The sequence below is a fragment of the Chenopodium quinoa genome, unplaced genomic scaffold (genome assembly GCF_001683475.1).
Source record: "Chenopodium quinoa cultivar QQ74 unplaced genomic scaffold, ASM168347v1, whole genome shotgun sequence".
In the NCBI taxonomy this organism is placed as follows: Eukaryota; Viridiplantae; Streptophyta; class Magnoliopsida; order Caryophyllales; family Amaranthaceae; genus Chenopodium; species Chenopodium quinoa.
This window is the reverse complement of record NW_018745177.1, coordinates 2,511,274-2,535,780: the sequence shown is the minus strand read 5'-3', so window position 1 is coordinate 2,535,780 and position 24,507 is coordinate 2,511,274. Positions and strand designations below refer to the sequence as shown.

The window sequence follows — 24,507 nt, the reverse complement described above, 5'->3', positions numbered from 1 at the left end:
ACAAGGGTGTTCTTCCCCGTAGCTCAGCCTACTCTTGGCAGTAGTGTTGTTTGGATGCGCCCTCCGTCTGGGTGTATCAAGGCAAAAACTGATGTTTACGTTCCTAATGAGGGACTTGCTCACTACAAGAAAACAACAAAATTGAGACGGAAAAATTTCGTCGTAACATATGTCAATTCCGTCGTAAAGTAGGGTTACGACGGAATTCCGTCGTAACTGGTCGTCGAAAAACCCTTTGTAGGAAAATGGCCATATTCCGACGGAATTTCCGTCGTAAACCTACTTTACGACGGAATTTACGACGGAAATAATATCGTCGGACTTGAAATTGGCCTTTATTGAAGATCCGTCGCAAGCTTCCGACGGAAACAAATACGTCACAACCTTTAATTTACGAAGGAATTTTCTGTCGTAATTTATAATTTACGACGGAAAAAAGCCTCGCAAACTATTATTTACGACGGAAAAAAGCGTCGCAAACTCTAATTTACGACGGAAAATAGCGTCGCAACCTATAATTTGCGACGGAAAATTCTGTCGGAAATTTATAAGTTGCAACATAATTTTCCGTCGTAAATTAGAGTTTGCGACAGAAAATTCCGTCGCAACCTATATATTTCCGACAGAATTTTCCGTCACAAATTATAAATTACGACAGAAAATTCCGTCGTAAATTATAGGTTGCGACGGAATTTCTGTCGTAAATTATAGTTCCACCCCAAAACAAATTTCTGTAATTTTCTGCATTTTCAAACCTGAATTTTTTTAATGATAAATCGACAAAAAAAAAAATATTGAGTCCTGAAATTGTTGTTTTAAAAAAATTAATTACCGACCTACGAAATTATATTTATGTACATATATATATAATAATTATGTCCTAGTACAAAAGATAGTCCACATTTTGGTATCCATACCAAACAAAAGCTAGGTTAGAGTGATTCTATGCTAGACTAAAGCTAAGCTACGCAATCGCCTGGAAACCCTGGCCTGCTCCACCACTACCCGGGTCGTTCCTTGGGTCTCGATGCTGAGGATGAATGGTGGAACATGAGTCGTTGTTGGTCAAACGAATCATCATCTCATCCATACTCTCCTTGTATCTCCTCTCCATTTCAGCCATTCGGGAGTCAATTCGCCTTTCCATCTCGGCTTCCATTTGAGTTTGGAGAGCTTGCACCCTATGTTCCATCTGGTCTTGCATTTGAGAAATGAAAGACGGCGTGTATTGCTGTGAAGAACGGGAACCTCGACCCATCTGTTTGCCATAGTAGAGCTCTGCACCTTGGCCAAGTCCCTTCACACGCCCCTTCTTATTGCTCCCACCCACCGTATCCCAGTACAACTCATTGGGACTCTTCTGAATCCCCTGACTCCTTGTTTCTTCGAGCTTCTTCTGGTAGGTCTCCTACAAAATATTGAAGATAATAAAAAATATTGTTGAAAAAACAACCAACAATATAAGGTAAAGTTTATTTCTTCTAAAATTCCAATATCACATACTTTTAGGTGCATAAGGATAGAAATAAATAAAAATAAGCACATAAGTCAAATATCGACCCTAACCCATCAAAAATCATCCAAATTTGGGCTATATGGCTAAAACCAAGCCTATTTTCTATGTTTTCAAGCAAATGTAAGGTTTCTTTCTTCTAATATTCCAATATCAATTGCTTTTAGGTGCCTAAGGATAGAAATTAAGAGAATTAAGCACATATGTCAAATATCGACCCTAACTCATCCAAAATCATCCAAATTTGGGCTAAATGGCTAAAACCATGCCTATTTTCTAAGTTTTCAAGCAAATGGACTTGTTCTTTCTTCTAACATTCAATATCACATAATTTTAAGTGCCTAAGGATAGAAATAAGCACATATGTCAATTTTCGACCCTAACTCATCCAAAATCATCCAAATTTGGCCTATATGGCTAAAACAATGCCTATTTTCTATGTTTTCAAGCAAATGGACTCATTCTTTCTTCTAAAATTCCAATATCAATTTCTTTTAAGTGCCTAAGGATAGAAATTAAGAGAAATAAGCACATATGTCAATTTTCGACCCTAACTCATCCAATATCATCCAAAGTTGGCCTATATGGCTAAAACCATGCCTATTTTCTATGTTTTCAAGCAAATGGACTCGTTCTTTCTTCTAACATTCCAATATCAATTTCTTTTAAGTTCCTAAGGATAGAAATTAAGATAAATAAGCACATATGTTAATTTTCGACCCTAACTCATCCAAAATCATCCAAATTTGGCCTATATGGCTAAAACCATGCCTATTTTCTATGTTTTCAAGCAAATGTAAGGTTTCTTTCTTTTAACATTCCAATATCAATTGCTTTTAGGTTCCTAAGGATAGAAATTAATAGAAATAAGCACATATGTCAATTTTCGACCCTAACTCATCCAAAATCATCCAAATTTTGCCTATATGGCTAAAACCATGCCTATTTTCTATGTTTTCAAGCAAATGTAAGGTTTCTTTCTTCTAACATTCCAATATCAATTGCTTTTAGGTGCCTAAGGATAGAAATTAAGAGAAATAAGCACATATGTCAAATATCGACCCTAACTCATCCAAAATCATCCAAATTTGGGCTATATGGCTAAAACCATGCTTATTTTCTAAGTTTTCAAGCAAATGTAAGGTTTCTTTCTTCTAAAATTCCAATTTCAATTTCTTTTAGGTGCCTAAGGATAGAAATTAAGAAAAATAAGCACATATGTCAATTTTCGACCCTAACTCATCCAAAATCATCCAAATTTGGGCTATATGGCTAAAACCATGCCTATTTTCTAAGTTTTCAAGCAAATGTAAGGTTTCTTTCTTCTAACATTCCAATATAAATTGCTTTTAGATGCCTAAGGATAGAAATTAATAGAAATAAGCACATATGTCAATTTTCGACCCTAACTCATCCAAAATCATCCAAATTTGGCCTATATGGCTAAAACCATGCCTATTTTCTATGTTTTCAAGCAAATGGACTCGCCCTTTCTTCTAACATTCCAATATCAATTTCTTTTAAGTTCCTAAGGATAGAAATTAAGATAAATAAGCACATATGTTAATTTTCGACCTTAACTCATCCAAAATCATCCAAATTTGGCCTATATGGCTAAAACCATGCCTATTTTCTATGTTTTCAAGCAAATGTAAGGTTTCTTTCTTTTATAATTCCAATATCAATTGCTTTTAGGTTCCTATGGGTAGAAATTAATAGAAATAAGCACATATGTCAATTTTCGACCCTAACTCATCCAAAATCATCCAAATTTTGCCTATATGGCTAAAACCATGCCTATTTTCTATGTTTTCAAGCAAATGTAAGGTTTCTTTCTTCTAACATTCCAATATCAATTTCTTTTAGGTGCCTAAGGATAGAAATTAAGAGAAATAAGCTCATATGTCAAATATCGACCCTAACTCATCCAAAATCATCCAAATTTGGGCTATATGGCTAAAACCATGCTTATTTTCTAAGTTTTCAAGCAAATGTAAGGTTTCTTTCTTCTAAAATTCCAATATCAATTTCTTTTAGGTGCCTAAGGATAGAAATTAAGAAAAATAAGCACATATGTAAATTTTCGACCCTAACTCATCCAAAATCATCCAAATTTGGCCTATATGGCTAAAACCATGCCTATTTTATAAATTTTCAAGCAAATGTAAGGTTTCTTTCTTCTAACATTCCAATATAAATTGCTTTTAGATGCCTAAGGATAGAAATTAATAGAAATAAGCACATATGTCAATTTTCGACCCTAACTCATCCAAAATCATCCAAATTTGGCCTATATGGCTAAAACCATGCCTATTTTCTATGTTTTCAAGCAAATGGACTCGCCCTTTCTTATAACATTCCAATATCAATTTCTTTTAAGTTCCTAAGGATAGAAATTAAGATAAATAAGCACATATGTTAATTTTCGACCCTAACTCATCCAAAATCATCCAAATTTGGCCTATATGGCTAAAACCATGCCTATTTTCTATGTTTTCAAGCAAATGTAAGGTTTCTTTCTTTTAAAATTCCAATATCAATTGCTTTTAGGTTCCTATGGGTAGAAATTAATATAAATAAGCACATATGTCAATTTTCGCCCCTAACTCATCCAAAATCATCCAAATTTTGCCTATATGGCTAAAACCATGCCTATTTTCTATGTTTTCAAGCAAATGTAAGGTTTCTTTCTTCTAACATTCCAATATCAATTGCTTTTAGGTGCCTTAGGATAGAAATTAAGAGAAATAAGCACATATGTCAAATATCGACCTTAACTCATCCAAAATCATCCAAATTTGGGTTATATGGCTAAAACCATGCCTATTTTCTAAGTTTCCAAGCAAATGTAAGGTTTCTTTCTTCTAACATTCCAATATCAATTTCTTTTAGGTTCCTAAGGATAGAAATTAAGAGAAATAAGCACATATGTCAATTTTCGACCCTAACTCATCCAAAATCATCCAAATTTGGGCTATATGGCTAAAACCATGCCTATTTTCTATGTTTTCAAGCAAATGGACTCGTTCTTTCTTCTAACATTCCAATATCAATTTCTTTTAAGAGCCTAAGGATATAAATTAATAGAAATAAGCACATATGTCAATTTTCGCCCCTAACTCATCCAAAATCATCCAAATTTTGCCTATATGGCTAAAACCATGCCTATTTTCTATGTTTTCAAGCAAATGTAAGGTTTCTTTCTTCTAACATTCCAATATCAATTGCTTTTAGGTGCCTAAGGATAGAAATTAAGAGAAATAAGCACATATGTCAAATATCGACCCTAACTCATCCAAAATCATCCAAATTTGGGCTATATGGCTAAAACCATGCTTATTTTCTAAGTTTTCAAGCAAATGTAAGGTTTCTTTCTTCTAAAATTCCAATATCAATTTCTTTTAGGTGCCTAAGGATAGGAATTAAGAAAAATAAGCACATATGTCAATTTTCGACCCTAACTCATCCAAAATCATCCAAATTTGGGCTATATGGCTAAAACCATGCCTATTTTCTAAGTTTTCAAGCAAATGTAAGGTTTCTTTCTTCTAACATTCCAATATAAATTGCTTTTAGATGCCTAAGGATAGAAATTAATAGAAATAAGCACATATGTCAATTTTCGACCCTAACTCATCCAAAATCATCCAAATTTGGCCTATATGGCTAAAACCATGCCTATTTTCTATGTTTTCAAGCAAATGGACTCGCCCTTTCTTCTAACATTCCAATATCAATTTCTTTTAAGTTCCTAAGGATAGAAATTAAGATAAATAAGCACATATGTTAATTTTCGACCCTAACTCATCCAAAATCATCCAAATTTGGCCTATATGGCTAAAACCATGCCTATTTTCTATGTTTTCAAGCAAATGTAAGGTTTCTTTCTTTTATAATTCCAATATCAATTGCTTTTAGGTTCCTATGGGTAGAAATTAATAGAAATAAGCACATATGTCAATTTTCGACCCTAACTCATCCAAAATCATCCAAATTTTGCCTATATGGCTAAAACCATGCCTATTTTCTATGTTTTCAAGCAAATGTAAGGTTTCTTTCTTCTAACATTCCAATATCAATTGCTTTTAGGTGCCTAAGGATAGAAATTAAGAGAAATAAGCTCATATGTCAAATATCGACCCTAACTCATCCAAAATCATCCAAATTTGGGCTATATGGCTAAAACCATGCTTATTTTCTAAGTTTTCAAGCAAATGTAAGGTTTCTTTCTTCTAAAATTCCAATATCAATTTCTTTTAGGTGCCTAAGGATAGAAATTAAGAAAAATAAGCACATATGTAAATTTTCGACCCTAACTCATCCAAAATCATCCAAATTTGGCCTATATGGCTAAAACCATGCCTATTTTATAAGTTTTCAAGCAAATGTAAGGTTTCTTTCTTCTAACATTCCAATATAAATTTCTTTTAGATGCCTAAGGATAGAAATTAATAGAAATAAGCACATATGTCAATTTTCGACCATAACTCATCCAAAATCATCCAAATTTGGCCTATATGGCTAAAACCATGCCTATTTTCTATGTTTTCAAGCAAATGGACTCGCCCTTTCTTATAACATTCCAATATCAATTTCTTTTAAGTTCTTAATTATAGAAATTAAGATAAATAAGCACATATGTTAATTTTCGACCCTAACTCATCCAAAATCATCCAAATTTGGCCTATATGGCTAAAACCATGCCTATTTTCTATGTTTTCAAGCAAATGTAAGGTTTCTTTCTTTTAAAATTCCAATATCAATTGCTTTTAGGTTCCTATGGGTAGAAATTAATAGAAATAAGCACATATGTCAATTTTCGCCCCTAACTCATCCAAAATCATCCAAATTTTGCCTATATGGCTAAAACCATGCCTATTTTCTATGTTTTCAAGCAAATGTAAGGTTTCTTTCTTCTAACATTCCAATATCAATTGCTTTTAGGTGCCTTAGGATAGAAATTAAGAGAAATAAGCACATATGTCAAATATCGACCTTAACTCATCCAAAATCATCCAAATTTGGGTTATATGGCTAAAACCATGCCTATTTTCTAAGTTTCCAAGCAAATGTAAGGTTTCTTTCTTCTAACATTCCAATATCAATTTCTTTTAGGTTCCTAAGGATAGAAATTAAGAGAAATAAGCACATATGTCAATTTTCGACCCTAACTCATCCAAAATCATCCAAATTTGGGCTATATGGCTAAAACCATGCCTATTTTCTAAGTTTTCAAGCAAATGGACTCGTTCTTTCTTCTAACATTCCAATATCAATTTCTTTTAAGAGCCTAAGGATATAAATTAATAGAAATAAGCACATATTTCAATTTTCGACCCTAACTCATCCAAAATCATCCAAATTTGGGCTATATGGCTAAAACCATGCCTATTTTCTAAGTTTTCAAGCAAATGGACTCGTTCTTTCTTCTAACATTCCAATATCAATTTCTTTTAAGAGCCTAAGGATATAAATTAATAGAAATAAGCACATATGTCAATTTTCGACCCTAACTCATCCAAAATCATCCAAATTTGGCCTATATGGCTAAAACCATGCCTATTTTCTATGTTTTCAAGCAAATGGACTCGCTCTTTCTTCTAACATTCCAATATCAATTTCTTTTAAGTTCCTAAGGATAGAAATTAAGATAAATAAGCACATATGTTAATTTTCGACCCTAACTCATCCAAAATCATCCAAATTTGGCCTATATGGCTAAAACCATGCCTATTTTCTATGTTTTCAAGCAAATGTAAGGTTTCTTTCTTTTAACATTCCAATATAAATTGCTTTTAGGTTCCTAAGGATAGAAATTAATAGAAATAAGCACATATGTCAATTTTCGACCCTAACTCATCCAAAATCATCCAAATTTTGCCTATATGGCTAAAACCATGCCTATTTTCTATGTTTTCAAGCAAATGTAAGGTTTCTTTCTTCTAACATTCCAATATCAATTGCTTTTAGGTGCCTAAGGATAGAAATTAAGAGAAATAAGCACATATGTCAAATATCGACCCTAACTCATCCAAAATCATCCAAATTTGGGCTATATGGCTAAAACCATGCTTATTTTCTAAGTTTTCAAGCAAATGTAAGGTTTCTTTCTTCTAAAATTCCAATATCAATTTCTTTTAGGTGCCTAAGGATAGAAATTAAGAAAAATAAGCACATATGTAAATTTTCGACCCTAACTCATCCAAAATCATCCAAATTTGGCCTATATGGCTAAAACCATGCCTATTTTCTATGTTTTCAAGCAAATGGACTCGCCCTTTCTTCTAACATTCCAATATCAATTTCTTTTAAGTTCCTAAGGATAGAAATTAAGATAAATAAGCACATATGTTAATTTTCGACCCTAACTCATCCAAAATCATCCAAATTTGGCCTATATGGCTAAAACCATGCCTATTTTCTATGTTTTCAAGCAAATGTAAGGTTTCTTTCTTTTATAATTCCAATATCAATTGCTTTTAGGTTCCTATGGGTAGAAATTAATAGAAATAAGCACATATGTCAATTTTCGACCCTAACTCATCCAAAATCATCCAAATTTTGCCTGTATGGCTAAAACCATGCCTATTTTCTATGTTTTCAAGCAAATGTAAGGTTTCTTTCTTCTAACATTCCAATATCAATTGCTTTTAGGTGCCTAAGGATAGAAATTAAGAGAAATAAGCACATATGTCAAATATCGACCCTAACTCATCCAAAATCATCCAAATTTGGGCTATATAGCTAAAACCATGCTTATTTTCCAAGTTTTCAAGCAAATGTAAGGTTTCTTTCTTCTAAAATTCCAATATCAATTTCTTTTAGGTGCCTAAGGATAGAAATTAAGAAAAATAAGCACATATGTAAATTTTCGACCCTAACTCATCCAAAATCATCCAAATTTGGCCTATATGGCTAAAACCATGCCTATTTTATAAGTTTTCAAGCAAATGTAAGGTTTCTTTCTTCTAACATTCCAATATAAATTGCTTTTAGATGCCTAAGGATAGAAATTAATAGAAATAAGCACATATGTCAATTTTCGACCCTAACTCATCCAAAATCATCCAAATTTGGCCTATATGGCTAAAACCATGCCTATTTTCTATGTTTTCAAGCAAATGGACTCGCCCTTTCTTCTAACATTCCAATATCAATTTCTTTTAAGTTCCTAAGGATAGAAATTAAGATAAATAAGCACATATGTTAATTTTCGACCCTAACTCATCCAAAATCATCCAAATTTGGCCTATATGGCTAAAACCATGCCTATTTTCTATGTTTTCAAGCAAATGTAAGGTTTCTTTCTTTTATAATTCCAATATCAATTGCTTTTAGGTTCCTATGGGTAGAAATTAATAGAAATAAGCACATATGTCAATTTTCGACCCTAACTCATCCAAAATCATCCAAATTTTGCCTATATGGCTAAAACCATGCCTATTTTCTATGTTTTCAAGCAAATGTAAGGTTTCTTTCTTCTAACATTCCAATATCAATTGCTTTTAGGTGCCTTAGGATAGAAATTAAGAGAAATAAGCACATATGTCAAATATCGACCTTAACTCATCCAAAATCATCCAAATTTGGGTTGTATGGCTAAAACCATGCCTATTTTCTAAGTTTCCAAGCAAATGTAAGGTTTCTTTCTTCTAACATTCCAATATCAATTTCTTTTAGGTTCCTAAGGATAGAAATTAAGAGAAATAAGCACATATGTCAATTTTCGACCCTAACTCATCCAAAATCATCCAAATTTGGGCTATATCGCTAAAACCATGCCTATTTTCTAAGTTTTCAAGAAAATGTAAGGTTTCTTTCTTAAATCATTCCAATATAAATTGCTTTTAGATGCCTAAGGATAGAAATTAAGAGAAATAAGCACATATGTCAATTTTCGACCCTAACTCATCCAAAATCATCCAAATTTGGGCTATATGGCTAAAACCATGCCTATTTTCTAAGTTTTCAAGCAAATGTAAGGTTTCTTTCTTATAACATTCCAATATAAATTTCTTTTAGATGCCTAAGGATAGAAATTAAGAGAAATAAGCACATATGTCAATTTTCGACCCTAACTCATCCAAAATCATCCAAATTTGGCCTATATGGCTAAAACCATGCCTATTTTCTATGTTTTCAAGCAAATGTAAGGTTTCTTTCTTCTAACATTCCAATATCAATTGCTTTTAGATGCCTAAGGATAGAAATTAATAGAAATAAGCACATATGTCAATTTTCGACCCTAACTCATCCAAAATCATCCAAATTTGGCCTATATGGCTAAAACCATGCCTATTTTCTAAGTTTTCAAGCAAATGGACTCGTTCTTTCTTCTAACATTCCAATATCAATTTCTTTTAAGAGCCTAAGGATATAAATTAATAGAAATAAGCACATATTTCAATTTTCGACCCTAACTCATCCAAAATCATCCAAATTTGGGCTATATGGCTAAAACCATGCCTATTTTCTATGTTTTCAAGCAAATGTAAGGTTTCTTTCTTCTAACATTCCAATATCAATTGCTTTTAAGTTCCTAAGGATAGAAATTAAGAGAAATAAGCACATATGTCAATTTTCGACCCTAACTCATCCAAAATCATCCAAATTTGGGCTATATGGCTAAAACCATGCGTATTTTCTATGTTTTCAAGCAAATGGACTCGTTCTTTCTTCTAACATTCCAATATCAATTTCTTTTAAGTGCCTGAGGATATAAATTAATAGAAATAAGCACATATTTCAATTTTCGACCCTAACTCATCCAAAATCATCCAAATTTGGGCTATATGGCTAAAACCATGCCTATTTTCTATGTTTTCAAGCAGATGTAAGGTTTCTTTCTTCTAACATTCCAATATCAATTGCTTTTAAGTTCCTAAGGATAGAAACTAAGAGAAATAAGCACATATGTCAATTTTCGACCCTAACTCATCCAAAATCATCCAAATTTGGGCTATATGGCTAAAACCATGCCTATTTTCTAAGTTTTCAAGCAAATGTAAGGTATCTTTCTTCTAACATTCCAATATAAATTGATTTTAGATGCCTAAGGATAGAAATTAAGAGAAATAAGCACATATGTGAATTTTCGACCCTAACTCATCCAAAATCATCCAAATTTGGCCTATATGGCTAAAACCATGCTTATTTTCTAAGTTTTCAAGCAAATGTAAGGTTTCTTTCTTCTAAAATTCCAATATCAATTTCTTTTAGGTTCCTAAGGATAGAAATTAAGAAAAATAAGCACATATGTCAATTTTCGACCCTAACTCATCAAAAATCATCCAAATTTGGCCTATATGGCTAAAACCATGCCTATTTTCTAAGTTTTCAAGCAAATGTAAGGTTTCTTTCTTCTAACATTCCAATATAAATTTCTTTTAGATGCCTAAGGATAGAAATTAAGAGAAATAAGCACATATGTCATTTTTCGACCCTAACTCATCCAAAATCATCCAAATTTGGCCTATATGGCTAAAACCATGCCTATTTTCTACGTTTTCAAGCAAATGGACTCGTTCTTTCTTCTAACATTCCAATATCAATTTCTTTTAAGTGCCTAAGGATATAAATTAATAGAAATAAGCACATATTTCAATTTTCGACCCTAACTCATCCAAAATCATCCAAATTTGGGCTATATGGCTAAAACCATGCCGATTTTCTAAGTTTTCAAGCAAATGGACTCGTTCTTTCTTCTAACATTCCAATATCAATTTCTTTTAAGAGCCTAAGGATATAAATTAATAGAAATAAGCACATATTTCAATTTTCGACCCTAACTCATCCAAAATCATCCAAATTTGGGCTATATGGCTAAAACCATGCCTATTTTCTAAGTTTTCAAGCAAATGGACTCGTTCTTTCTTCTAACATTCCAATATCAATTTCTTTTAAGAGCCTAAGGATATAAATAAATATAAATAAGCACATATTTCAATTTTCGACCCTAACTCATCCAAAATCATCCAAATTTGAGCTATATGGCTAAAACCATGCCTATTTTCTATGTTTTCAAGCAAATGTACGGTTTCTTTCTTCTAACATTCCAATATCAATTGCTTTTAGGTGCCTAAGGATAAAAATTAAGAGAAATAAGCACATATGTCAAATATCGACCTTAACTCATCCAAAATCATCCAAATTTGGGTTATATGGCTAAAACCATGCCTATTTTCTAAGTTTTCAAGCAAATGTAAGGTTTCTTTCTTCTAACATTCCAATATAAATTTCTTTTAGATGCCTAAGGATAGAAATTAAGAGAAATAAGCACATATGTCAATTTTCGACCCTAACTCATCCAAAATCATCCAAATTTGGCCTATATGGCTAAAACCATGCCTATTTTCTATGTTTTCAAGCAAATGGACTCGTTCTTTCTTCTAACATTCCAATATCAATTTCTTTTAAGTGCCTGAGGATATAAATTAATAGAAATAATCACATATTTCAATTTTCGACCCTAACTCATCCAAAATCATCCAAATTTGGGCTATATGGCTAAAACCATGCCTATTTTCTATGTTTTCAAGCAAATGTAAGGTTTCTTTCTTCTAACATTCCAATATCAATTGCTTTTAAGTTCCTAAGGATAGAAATTAAGAGAAATAAGCACATATGTCAATTTTCGACCCTAACTCATCCAAAATCATCCAAATTTGGGCTATATGGCTAAAACCATGCTTATTTTCTAAGTTTTCAAGCAAATGTAAGGTTTCTTTCTTCTAAAATTCCAATATCAATTTCTTTTAGGTGCCTAAGGATAGAAATTAAGAAAAGTAAGCACATATGTAAATTTTCGACCCTAACTCATCCAAAATTATCCAAATTTGGGCTATATGGCTAAAACCATGCCTATTTTATATGTTTTCAAGCAAATGTAAGGTTTCTTTCTTCTAACATTCCAATATCAATTGCTTTTAGATGCCTAAGGATAGAAATTAATAGAAATAAGCACATATGTCAATTTTCGAACCTAACTCATCCAAAATCATCCAAATTTGGCCTATATGGCTAAAACCATGCCTATTTTCTAAGTTTTCAAGCAAATGGACTCGTTCTTTCTTCTAACATTCCAATATCAATTTCTTTTAAGAGCCTAAGGATATAAATTAATAGAAATAAGCACATATTTCAATTTTCGACCCTAACTCATCCAAAATCATCCAAATTTGGGCTATATGGCTAAAACCATGCCTATTTTCTATGTTTTCAAGCAAATGTAAGGTTTCTTTCTTCTAACATTCCAATATCAATTGCTTTTAAGTTCCTAAGGATAGAAATTAAGAGAAATAAGCACATATGTCAATTTTCGACCCTAACTCATCCAAAATCATCCAAATTTGGGCTATATGGCTAAAACCGTGCGTATTTTCTATGTTTTCAAGCAAATGGACTCGTTCTTTCTTCTAACATTCCAATATCAATTTCTTTTAAGTGCCTGAGGATATAAATTAATAGAAATAAGCACATATTTCAATTTTCGACCCTAACTCATCCAAAATCATCCAAATTTGAGCTATATGGCTAAAACCATGCCTATTTTCTATGTTTTCAAGCAAATGTACGGTTTCTTTCTTCTAACATTCCAATATCAATTGCTTTTAGGTGCCTAAGGATAAAAATTAAGAGAAATAAGCACATATGTCAAATATCGACCTTAACTCATCCAAAATCATCCAAATTTGGGTTATATGGCTAAAACCATGCCTATTTTCTAAGTTTTCAAGCAAATGTAAGGTTTCTTTCTTCTAACATTCCAATATAAATTGATTTTAGATGCCTAAGGATAGAAATTAAGAGAAATAAGCACATATGTGAATTTTCGACCCTAACTCATCCAAAATCATCCAAATTTGGCCTATATGGCTAAAACCATGCTTATTTTCTAAGTTTTCAAGCAAATGTAAGGTTTCTTTCTTCTAAAATTCCAATATCAATTTCTTTTAGGTTCCTAAGGATAGAAATTAAGAAAAATAAGCACATATGTCAATTTTCGACCCTAACTCATCAAAAATCATCCAAATTTGGCCTATATGGCTAAAACCATGCCTATTTTCTAAGTTTTCAAGCAAATGTAAGGTTTCTTTCTTCTAACATTCCAATATAAATTTCTTTTAGATGCCTAAGGATAGAAATTAAGAGAAATAAGCACATATGTCATTTTTCGACCCTAACTCATCCAAAATCATCCAAATTTGGCCTATATGGCTAAAACCATGCCTATTTTCTACGTTTTCAAGCAAATGGACTCGTTCTTTCTTCTAACATTCCAATATCAATTTCTTTTAAGTGCCTAAGGATATAAATTAATAGAAATAAGCACATATTTCAATTTTCGACCCTAACTCATCCAAAATCATCCAAATTTGGGCTATATGGCTAAAACCATGCCGATTTTCTAAGTTTTCAAGCAAATGGACTCGTTCTTTCTTCTAACATTCCAATATCAATTTCTTTTAAGAGCCTAAGGATATAAATTAATAGAAATAAGCACATATTTCAATTTTCGACCCTAACTCATCCAAAATCATCCAAATTTGGGCTATATGGCTAAAACCATGCCTATTTTCTAAGTTTTCAAGCAAATGGACTCGTTCTTTCTTCTAACATTCCAATATCAATTTCTTTTAAGAGCCTAAGGATATAAATAAATATAAATAAGCACATATTTCAATTTTCGACCCTAACTCATCCAAAATCATCCAAATTTGAGCTATATGGCTAAAACCATGCCTATTTTCTATGTTTTCAAGCAAATGTACGGTTTCTTTCTTCTAACATTCCAATATCCATTTCTTTTAGGTGCCTAAGGATAGAAATTAAGAGAAATAAGCACATATGTCAATTTTCGACCCAAACTCATCCAAATTTGGCCTATATGGCTAAAACCATGCCTATTTTCTATGTTTTCAAGAAAATGGACTCGTGCTTTCTTCTTACATTCCAATATTAATTTCTTTTAAGTGCCTAAGGATATAAATTAAGAGAAATAAGTACATATGTCAATTTTCGACCTTAACTCATCCAAAATCATCCAAATTTGGGCTATATGGCTAAAACCATGCCTATTTTCTATGTTTTCAAGAAAATGTAAGGTTTCTTTCTTCTAACATTCCAATATTAATTGATTTTAGGTGCCTAAGGATAGAAATTAAGAGAAATAAGCACATATGTCAAATATCGACCTTAACTCATCCAAAATCATCCAAATTTGGGTTATATGGCTAAAACCATGCCTATTTTCTAAGTTTCCAAGCAAATGTAAGGTTTCTTTCTTCTAACATTCCAATATCAATTTCTTTTAGGTTCCTAAGGATAGAAATTAAGATAAATAAGCACATATGTCAATTTTCGACCCTAACTCATCCAAAATCATCCAAATTTGGGCTATATGGCTAAAACCATGCCTATTTTCTAAGTTTTCAAGCAAATGTAAGGTTTCTTTCTTCTAACATTCCAATATAAATTTCTTTTACATGCCTAAGGATAGAAATTAAGAGAAATAAGCACATATGTCAATTTTCGACCCTAACTCATCCAAAATCATCCAAATTTGGCCTATATGGCTAAAACCATGCCTATTTTCTATGTTTTCAAGCAAATGGACTTGTTCTTTCTTCTAACATTCCAATATCAATTTCTTTTAAGTGCCTAAGGATATAAATTAATAGAAATAAGCACATATTTCAATTTTCGACCCTAACTCATCCAAAATCATCCAAATTTGGGCTATATGGCTAAGACCATGCCTATTTCCTATGTTTTCAAGCAAATGTAAGGTTTCTTTCTTCTAACATTCCAATATCAATTGCTTTTAAGTTCCTAAGGATAGAAATTAAGAGAAATAAGCACATATGTCAATTTTCGACCTTAACTCATCCAAAATCATCCAAATTTGGGCTATATGGCTAAAACCATGCCTATTTTCTATGTTTCAAGAAAATGTTAGGTTTCTTTCTTCTAACATTCCAATATCAATTGCTTTTAGGTGCCTAAGGATAGAAATTAAGAGAAATAAGCACATATGTCAAATATCGACCTTAACTCATCCAAAATCATCCAAATTTGGGATATATGGCTAAAACCATGCCTATTTTCTAAGTTTCCAAGCAAATGTAAGGTTTATTTCTTCTAACATTCCAGTATCAATTTCTTTTAGGTTCCTAAGGATAGAAATTAAGAGAAATAAGCACATATGTCAATTTTCGACCCTAACTCATCCAAAATCATCCAAATTTGGGCTATATGGCTAAAACCATGCCTATTTTCTAAGTTTTCAAGCAAATGTAAGGTTTCTTTCTTCTAACATTCCAATATATATTTCTTTTAGATGCCTAAGGATATAAATTAAGAGAAATAAGCACATATGTCAATTTTCGACCCTAACTCATCCAAAATCATCCAAATTTGGCCTATATGGCTAAAACCATGCCTATTTTCTATGTTTTCAAGCAAATGGACTCGTTCTTTCTTCTAACATTCCAATATCAATTTCTTTTAAGAGCCTGAGGATATAAATTAATAGAAATAAGCACATATTTCAATTTTCGACCCTAACTCATCCAAAATCATCCAAATTTGGGCTATATGGCTAAAACCATGCCTATTTTCTATGTTTTCAAGCAAATGTAAGGTTTCTTTCTTCTAACATTCCAATATCAATTGCTTTTAAGTTCCTAAGGATAGAAATTAAGAGAAATAAGCACATATGTCAATTTTCGACCCTAACTCATCCAAAATTATCCAAATTTGGGCTATATGGCTAAAACCATGCCTATTTTCTAAGTTTTCAAGCAAATGTAAGGTTTCTTTCTTCTAAAATTCCAATATAAATTGCTTTTAGATGCCTAGGGATAGAAATTAAGAGAAATAAGCACATATGTGAATTTTCGACCCTAACTCATCCAAAATCATCCAAATTTGGCCTATATGGCTAAAACCATGCTTATTTTAAAAGTTTTCAAGCAAATGTAAGGTTTCTTTCTTCTAAAATTCCAATATCAATTTCTTTTAGGTGCCTAAGGATAGAAATTAAGAGAAATAAGCACTTATGTCAATTTTCGACCCTAACTCATCCAAAATCATCCAAATTTGGGCTATATGGCTAAAACCATGCCTATTTTCTAAGTTTTCAAGCAAATGTAAGGTTTCTTTCTTCTAAAATTCCAATATAAATTGCTTTTAGATGCCTAAGGATAGAAATTAAGAGAAATAAGCACATATGTCAATTTTCGACCCTAACACATCCAAAATCATCCAAATTTGGCCTATATGGCTAAAACCATGCCTATTTTCTATGTTTTCAAGCAAATGGACTCGTTCTTTCTTCTAAAATTCCAATATAAATTTCTTTTAAGTTCCTAAGGATATAAATTAATAGAAATAAACACATATTTCAATTTTCGACCCTAACTCATCCAAAATCATCCAAATTTGGGCTATATGGCTAAAACCATGCCTATTTTCTATGTTTTCAAGCAAATGTACGGTTTCTTTCTTATAACATTCCAATATCCATTTATTTTAGGTGCCTAAGGATAGAAATTAAGAGAAATAAGCACATATGTCAATTTTCGACCCAAACTCATCCAAATTTGGCCTATATGGCTAAAACCATGCCTATTTTCTATGTTTTCAAGAAAATGGACTCGTGCTTTCTTCTAACATTCCAATATTAATTTCTTTTTAGTGCCTAAGGATAGAAATTAAGAGAAATAAGCACATATGTCAATTTTCGACCTTAACTCATCCAAAATCATCCAAATTTGGGCTATATTGCTAAAACCATGCCTATTTTCTATGTTTTCAAGTAAATGGACTCGTTCTTTCTTCTAACATTCCAATATCAATTGCTTTTAAGTGCCTAAGGATAGAAATTAAGAGAAATAAGCACATATGTCAAATATCAACCCTAACTTATCCAAAATCATCCAAATAAGCATATAATGAGTTCTACTTTGCTAATTTGCCATATATCAACTCATATAATAAGTGTTTACTGCAATCCTTTTTGCTTTGTTGTTGGCAGCCACTTGGCCTTTTCCAGGAACTTCCTTGAAGTGTGTCTTCAAGAAAAGATCATGGGCATTTGGTAAATGGCCTTGGTTTTTTGCAGCCTTTATATATATATGCAGAAAATCAATGAAAACATGTTAGCCCACCAAAATTCATTAATAGACAAATGACTTAATTGCTACTAGACATATTGTAGGAACCTTTCCATCCTTTTAGCATGTTGTACAGATGACATTGAACCTTGAAATTGGGTCGGTTCAACGACATTTTCCATGGATCCGCCTCTTCGGTTCTTCTTGTTTTGTTCCGACCGCTTCTTATAATCTGGATCGGTGGCAACAATTCGCATCATGCCTTCATGGACATCCTTATTAAGCCATCTTGGTCTGCGAACATTAAGCCTGTGTGTGATGTTGTAGAACGTGTCACGTAGGCGATTTGCAAACTTTTCTTCGAAAGTGTCCTTCACTTGGTTGTTTAACTCAGGTGCCCACTTGAATTTTTTCTGCAAATCAAGAAAATGTCTTTATTACAAAATTCAACTCCATCAATATACTTTATAAAACATGTATTATGTTAGGTTAAAGTTATCATACGTTGAACAAGTTCCAAAAGTGCTCTCTCGAATCTTCATCAACCTCTCCATAATTCCTCCAAGGCTCAACATAGTAGCCGGTTAGCGAGTCGGAGAGCACATTCTTCACCGGGATATCATCAAACCTATAATAAAGGATAGACATTCATGTAAGTAGATAATCAACAAAAAGTGAACAAAACATGGTTAAAGTAATACAAATTCACTTTATCAAAGTAAATACGAATTTAAGGATATTTCATTATACAAATACATACGCACCAAAGTGTGGAAGGGTCCAACTCTAGCAAGTCATTAGGATGCGAGTCCTGTAGCTCCTGTTCCTGTTGCTCCTATTGCCCTTGTACATAGGAATCTGTCTCCGATTGAAGATTTCTTAAGAGGCCCCCAAATCATGTGCCTCCTCTTCCTCCATTGACTCCATCCTCGTCAACACGTACAACCTGAGATTTCCCCTTAGTCTTTCTCCTCTTGGACGTTTCTCCTTTATTTCCTCCTCCCATGATGACCACCTGAAAAAGTTGTTAGTACCATGATCGCACATTGTAAATTCATAAATTAGATCCATAAGACATTAAAATAATAAAATGAGACAAAAAATGTAATGCAATATTACAAGTCCGAGTAGTCATTAAAAACTAAACATTCGAAGACAATAGTTAAGGTGTAACTACATATTCTCCTCTTCATTACTCTTATCACTACTACCACTATCATTATCACTATCATTATTACTATCACTAGTGTCATCTAAAAATACATCGATGTCCTCTTCTTCGTCACTAACACTGGAGCCAATGCTTTCTTCTTCTTCTTCATCGCTTGAGATAATAAAGCCATCGTCATCATCATCATCACTATCAAGTTCATAGTCTGGAATGTCATTTGGTGGACAAAGCGTTGCATGTACTTGTGGTGAAGGACCCTGCAAAAACTCTAAATCCACCAGAGCATCAATCACCGACCTTGCTTGAGTTCTAAATACAGCCCACCATTGAACCTGATCACGTTTAAGGCTAGGGTAAGATGCATAATACACTTGAGACACTTGGTAAGATAAGACAAATGGATCATACTTGGGATACTTCTTAGTATGATTTACTTCGACAAGCTTGTATTGTTCATGAATGTTCATTCCTTTACCACAATCCATCCAACTACAACTAAACAAAATAGTCTTGTACTCTTTTTCGGGACCGGTGTAGACAAGTTCAATTATTTCGTTTAAAATGCCAAATTACTCTCCACCGTCCTCACTTGAGACACACACCCCGTAATTAATCGTAGATTTGTGTTTGCCATAAGACTGTGTGTGGAAATTAAAGCCAGCGACAAATATCTGATTCCAAGTTCGAACACGCTTGAAAGGCCTCATAGACAATGCTCGCAACACATTGGAACTTGGTTTTTGTTCTCTCACCTATAACCGTTACGAATACAAATGTCACACTAATTGAAATGAAATATATTATATTATATTATCACAAATTAATCGATATGCAATGTTCGAAAAGTATTATCACCTTGTGATGAAACCAATCAGAGAATTCAGTTTCGCATTTTTCCATGACATCTTCTCGACGTAAATAAGTTAGAGTACTAAGAATGTAGTCCTCAAACTGCCTAATAGATTAATGACACATGTTTAATCATTGCAGCAATTATATTAAATTTATGGGATTTTCAAAAGTTTATCCTAAACATATATACCTTTCGTATTCACCAAGAATGCCGGTATTTCTTAAAACGAACAAATGAGCACGTTCGAGTTCCTTGTCATCTAAATACCGAGTTTTACCCAAATTTGACACACGACCCTTATCCACCGTGAACAGCTCTGGGATTTCATCGTTGTCAGCCGGGGATTCCACATCAGCATTCACATTTCGACCTAGATCTCGTGTTTTTGTGTCAACTGAGGGCTGAAAGTAATTGGAGCAGAAGTTTGATATCTCTTCAGTGAGATAAGCGTTGCATATGGAACCTTCAACACGAGCCTTATTACCAATTTTTCATTTCAGGTGATTAAGGAACCTGTAATTATGTTTATGTAGCCGTAGAAGTATAAGTAACGAAAAGCAATGAAAGAGATGAAAGTAAGAGTTGAGAAAGGACCTTTGATTTACCTTTTGAAAGGATACATCCACCGATATTGAAAAGGTCCACATAAATTGCACTCATATGGAAAATGAATTGGTAAATGCTCCATGGATTTGAAGAAAGATGGGGGGAAAACCTTCTCAAGCTTGCACAGGATCTCAGCTATGTTTTTTTCCAATCGCTCCATGTCGCTAACTGTAATTGTGTAGCAACATAAATCGCGAAAGAATTGGCTTATCTTTGTAACTGCATTCCATATATGGGTAGGGAGCAATTATCTCAAAGCAGTGGGCAACAACCTCTCCATGAACACGTGATAATCATGACTTTTCATTCCATGTAACTTACCTGATTGCAAATCAAGGCATCGACTCAAATTGGAAGCGTAACCATCAGGAAACCGCAACTGTTTGACCCACTCACACAAAACCTTTCTCTGAGCCTTGTCAAGAGCAAATGGAGCCTTTGGCATGAATTCTTTTCCTCTATCATCCTCTTGAAGATGTAGCTGGGGCCGTTTACAGTATTTAGCAATGTCATTCCGAGCTGATGGCGTGTCACGAGATAGCTTTTTCACGTCCATTATAATGTGAATCAACTGATCAAAAAAGTTTTTTTCAACGTGCATGACATCTAAGTTGTGACGAACAAGCAGATGTTTCCAATATGGAAGGTCCCATAGAGTGCTTTGCTTGAACCACCCTTTTTTTTGCATTCTTGAGACGTTTCAGTGCCTCGGGGCCATCTGTTGCTTTCGGGAGGTTTTTCACACATTCCCAAAGTTCCTCTCCTGAAATGATGTGAGGTGGTGAACCTTTTTCAACTTTGTTTTTACAAAATGCATTTTTACTATTTCGAAAAGGATGATTTGTCGGAAGGAATTGACGATGGCAATCAAACCAAGAAACCTTACCACCATTTTTGAGCCAAAATGCTTTGCTTTTCTCCATGCAATATGGACAAGCCTTCTTACCGGTTGTGGTCCAACCAAATAACATACCATAAGCCGGGAAGTCACTAACGGTCCATAGGATGGCTGCTCGAAAATTGAAATTTTGTTTTCTCGAAATATCGTAAGTATTTGCCCCAACTTCCCACAACTGTTTCAACTCGTGTATGAGCGGTTGCATGTAAACATCCAAGTTGCCCTTAGGGTTTTTAGGACCAGGAACGAGTAACGAAAGAAACATGAACTGTCTTTTCATACACATTGACAGAGGCAAGTTATAAGGGGTCAAAATGACAGGACAACATGAATACTGTCCCCCAAACTGACCATGTGGAGCAAATCCATCCGTACATAGGCCAAGTCGAACATTATGAGGTTCAGAGGCAAACTCAGGAAAGCAACTATCTAGGTGTTTCCACGCTTCACTATAGCTAGGGTGTGCCATTGTGCCTTGAACTCGAGGATTTTTAGCATGCCATGTCATTTCCTCATAAATGTTTTTAGTTGCAAAAAGCATTTGCAACCTAGGTGTGATAGGGAAATCAAAAAGAACATTCAAAGGAACTAAGCTACCTTTAGAAGTCTTCTTGTATCGGTCACTGCCACACGCCCTACATGTAGATAATTGAGCATCATCTTTCCAAAACAACATACATCCTTTCGGGTATGCATGAATCTTTTCATTGGGCAGCTCTAACCCCTTAACAATTTTCTTGACCTCATTGAATGTCTCGGCCATGTGGTTGTTGTTAGGAATCTCTTCATTAACCAAAGAAGCAAATCCATCAACACATCTATGCGGCAAATTATACTCACACTTTAGGCTAGTGATTCTAGAAGCCATCTCTAACACAGACAATGAACTCCCTTCGTATAACGGCTGTTCAGAAGCCCTTAACAAATCAAAAAATGGCTTGGCTTGTGCATTAGGCTCCTCCTCTAATGAAAGTATGAAACATGTGGCTCTTCGGAATGGCCTTGATCTTGAGACTGACCAAAGGCATCCAAAACCATTTCACGATATTCATTTGACTGCCTTCTACGAGTTCCTGGAAACCCTTCCCCATGACACATCCACTCATAGTAATTAGGTTAAAAACCGCTGCGATACAAATGAAGTTTGACCGTATCTGGACCCAAAGACTTTTGTTTTTGCATTTAAAACATGGACACCTAACTTCATTCGGGTTGCTACTCTCGGGATGATCTTCCACATATTTAAGGAATTCATCTACCCCCTTCAAGAACTCAGGATTAATATAATTCCCAACCTTCCTTTCGTACATCCAGCTACGTTCTTTTCGTTTCATGATTACAAGTTCTACACAACTAACACATATGCCATTAATCACATTAGTCATAAAGCACAATATATATTCATTATAGATCAAACTGTTATGGAAATGCAAATGATAAGAGAAATGATTTCCAAGGGTCCTTATCACTCCAACCTAACCCATCCTTGTACGTTCAATCTCACTAGTGAATGTATGCCAGAATTTCAATTCTATGGAAAATCCGGCAGCATCTCCCTACATTTCCCCAAGTACACAATATAGGCTATTAGAAACACCTATATATGTACCTAGAGAACATTGTAGAGAAATGACAAGCAAGGATCTTCCTTAGAATTAAAATAAAGGAATACATTCACAACCTAAGTGAGAATAAACGTACAAGGACAGTCCCAACCGGGGACTATTCAAGACATACTCCTAATGTGTATGCCTTGAACGGGTATCTAGACATGTGATTATGCAAATGATTTATTTAAAGATATTAAAACTAAACTAACATACAAAAAATTATACAAATATATCATAATTAAACTTAACATAAACAAACATATCATAAAACCATAACATTAATATAAACAAATCAAACCAAACAAAACCAAACCAAACTAACATATCATAATATTAAATATAGTAACATGCATTATAAAAAATTAAACTTAAGTAAGAAACATTATATTAAACTAAACAAAACAAAACTATATTATAATGAACTAAAGTAATCTAACATACATCATATAAAACAAAACAAACAAAACGTACCTAAAGTTTCATAATGTTAAACTAATCTAATATACTTTAGTAAAACTAAACTAAATTAAACCACATTATATTAAAATAAACTAAACTAAAGTTTCATAATATTAAGTTAATCTAATATACTTTAGTAAAACTAAACTAAATTAAACCACATTATATTAGAATAAACTAAACTAAACTAACATACTTACAAAAAAGTAAACTAAACTAAGCTAAACTAACATACTTACAAAAAAAAAAAAGTAACTAAACTAAAATAAAACACATTATATTAGAATAAACTTAACGAAACAAAGTTATGTTAAACAAAACCAAACCAAACTAACATACATACGTTATATTAGGGTTTGTAATGTGACTAACCTTTAGATCTGCACTTCTTTTTGACAATTAAACCATCTAATTGTACAAATCCTACAAAATATTTAAAAAATAAATTAAATAAATAAGGGTTTATTATTAAACAAAAAAAAATATTAAAAGTGGGGGAAACTGACCTAGACGCAGCGCCGACAACAACAAGCAGCCACAGCGAGGGAAGGGAGGAGGCGGAGGCCGGAGGCTGCGGTTGTGGTGGTCTAAAAGTCAGATCTGAAAGTAATTAAAAAAACAAAACAAAAACGAAAACCAAAAAAAAAAGTTGTAAACTTACCTAGACGCGGCGCCGGCAACAAGCACCGTCAACGGAGGCTCGACGGGAAACCGCCGTTGTATTTCTCTTTCTCCTTCTCGTCCTCTTTTTCTTTCTCCTTCTAGTCCTCTTTCTCTCTTACATAGTCGGCGTTGTGTGGGTCTTCGTCGGCAACGGATGCGTGACGGACGGCGGTGAACGCGTGACCGGAGGCGGGCGGATGAGTGGTCCCCTTTTCCTCTTTCCCTCTCTCTTTCTCTCTCCTTCTCTTTCTTCTGTGCAGCGGTCCTGAGTTGCAACGACTATTTCCCCCTTTTTTGTTAGGGTAAATGAAGTTGGGTAATTTTAAAAAAAAAAAACAAGTTTTACCGACGGAATATTTTCCGTCGTAATTCCTTTTCCCGTCGAAACAATTGAAATCCGTTGAAAACTTGTGACGGAAAAAATTCCGTCGGAATTTTTGAATGTTGCGACGGAAAAATAGGTCCGTCGGAACCGATCCGTCGCTATTTAGCCTATTTCTAGTAGTGGCTAGGCTTAGAGTAGTATTCATAGATGATGATGGCCATCTTATATTAACAGCGACAAAGAAATTGGAGATCTTCTCCCCTGCAGTTCTTGAAGGGCAAGCAGTACGGTATG

The 24,507-nt window shown here is 33.5% G+C and overlaps 1 long non-coding RNA gene across 1 annotated transcript; it reads right to left on the bottom strand.

The window, feature by feature from the left end:
• Window positions 1-17,943: 17,943 nt before the first annotated feature.
• Window positions 17,944-24,181, bottom strand: LOC110710863. The gene is made up of 4 exons (XR_002509214.1): window positions 23,598-24,181; window positions 18,393-18,643; window positions 18,133-18,256; window positions 17,944-18,041 (listed from the first exon to the last, which is right to left on the bottom strand). It is a non-coding gene; the product is annotated as an uncharacterized LOC110710863 (long non-coding RNA).
• Between the last annotated feature and the right edge of the window lie 326 nt (window positions 24,182-24,507).